We start from the raw sequence: 2,092 nt of genomic DNA on the forward strand, positions 1-2,092 counted from the left end.
ATCTCTCCCCTCATCCCTCTATCCCCCTCTCTCCCCTCATCCCTCTATCCCCCTCTCCCCTCATCCCTCTCTCTCCCCTCATCCCTCTATCCCCCTCTCTCCCCTCATCCCTCTATCCCCCTCTCCCCTCATCCCTCTATCCCCCTCTCCCCTCATCCCTCTATCCCCCTCTCCCCTCATCCCTCTCTCCCCTCATCCCTCTATCCCCCTCTCTCCCCTCATCCCTCTTTCTCTCCCCATCCCTCTATCCCCCTCTCCCCTCATCCCTCTCTCTCCCCTCATCCCTCTTTCTCTCCCCATCCCTCTATCCCCCCTCTCTCTCTCTCTCACCTCTTCTTCTTTCCCTTCTTCCTTCCGAGCCGCCGCCGCTGTTGCCAGGCCGCCCAGTGGCTGATGTGCGCAGGCGCAGCGGGCCGTGTCCACGCCTGCGCACTGGCCTGCTCTGCAGTAGTTGTTGTCACAGCCCTCCCCCTGTCCCCAACAAAGTTCAGGGCAGTCAGAAAGTTTTACAGCAACACTTCAAATAGGCCTTGTGGCTGCCGAGCCACCCAGAAATAGGACTGGGACTAGTTTAATGAACGTGAAACAATTTTGTGAATGGAGTAGCCTCATAAATTCTCCATTCTGTCAGGGGCTGTGAGTGTCACTGGTAAAGCCCATGTTTGTTCCCTGTCCCTCTCTGACCTTGAAACGAATGGCTTGTCAGGCCATTTCAGAAGACACATGCACCACGTTGCTGTGGTCACATGTAGGCCAAACAGATCAGGATGAGAGGCTGAACAGGCTGGGGCTGTTTTCCCTGGAGCATCAGAGGTTGAGGGGTGACCTTATTATAGAGGTTTGCAAAAAATAAGGGGTGACCTTATTATAGAGGGGCATGGATAGGTTAAATAGGCAAAGTCTTTTCCCTGGGGTCGGGGAGTCCAGAACTAGAGGGCATATGTTTATGTTGAGAGTGGAAAGATATAAAAGAGACCTAAGGGGCAACTTTTTCACACAGAGGGTGGTACAGGTATGGAATGAGCTGCCAGAGGAAGTGATGGAGGCTTCTATAGTTGATGAAGGGCTTATGCTCGAAACGTCGAATTCTCTATTCCTGAGATGCTGCCTGGCCTGCTGTGCTTTGACCAGCAACACATTTGCAGCTTCTATAGTTGCAACATTTAAGAGGCATTTGGATGGGTATATGAATAGGAAGGGTTTGGAGGGATATGGGCTGGGTACAGGTGGGACTAGATTGCGTTGGGGTATCTGGTCGGCATGGATGGGATGGACCGAAGGGTCTGTTTCCATGCTGTGCATGTCTATGGCCAAAACCGATAAAATTCTAACAGGACAGGTATATACACTATGTTCCCAATGACCGGGGTGTCCAGAACCAAGGGTTCACAGTCTTCGGGTATGGGCTCAATCAGTCAGAAATGAGATCAGGAGAAATTTCTTCACCCTGAGAGCGGTGGAATCTTTTACACAGACAAGGCAAAAACATTGAATGACTTCAAGAAGGACTAGGGAATAGCATTTGGGGCTAAAGGGATCAATTAATATGGGGAAAATCAGGAGAGACGGTTGAGTTGGATGATCTGCTATGACCTGGCTGGGTCGGCCAAATGGCCTGTTGCACCTCCAGTATTAACATCCTTCCAAACACTGTTGAACCATGTGTGTTTTGTAACAACCAGCAGTTATTTCAGGGTTGTTATTCTGAGTAGTTTTATATTCCAGATTTACTAAGTTGCGGCACAGTTGCTCAGTGGTTATGTCTGTTGCCTCACTGCACTGGGGACCCACGCTGGAGCCTTGGGCGATTGTCTATGTGGAGTTTGCAGATTCTCCTCGTGTCTCCCCATTTCCTCCCACAGTCCGAAGCTGTGTAGGTGAGGTGGATTGGCCATGCAGGGATGTGTAGGTTGAGTGGATTAGCCATGGGAACTGCAGGGATGGGATTGGGGTAGTGAGTCTGCGTGGGATGCTCTTTGGATGGTTGTTGTAGACTCAAAGGGCCAAGTGGCATCCATTTGCACTCTGGGGATTCTATTGTTGTCTGGTTCTTCTTAAACAAGTTAGACAACTCCAGCCAGAATGTTATGAA

The 2,092-nt window shown here is 50.6% G+C and overlaps 1 protein-coding gene across 2 annotated transcripts in view; it reads right to left on the reverse strand.

Moving 5' to 3' along the window:
- The window catches only part of sh3rf1 (SH3 domain containing ring finger 1), a 168,392-nt gene extending 168,026 nt beyond the window's left edge, over positions 1-366 (reverse strand). For both annotated transcript variants that reach the window (XM_060834862.1, XM_060834845.1), the window contains exon 1: positions 331-366. The gene's annotated coding sequence lies outside the window, so the exon portion shown is untranslated. The remainder of the gene's footprint in view (positions 1-330) is intronic.
- Between the last annotated feature and the right edge of the window lie 1,726 nt (positions 367-2,092).

Source organism: Hemiscyllium ocellatum, chromosome 2, assembly GCF_020745735.1.
Source record: "Hemiscyllium ocellatum isolate sHemOce1 chromosome 2, sHemOce1.pat.X.cur, whole genome shotgun sequence".
Taxonomy (NCBI): domain Eukaryota; kingdom Metazoa; phylum Chordata; class Chondrichthyes; order Orectolobiformes; family Hemiscylliidae; genus Hemiscyllium; species Hemiscyllium ocellatum.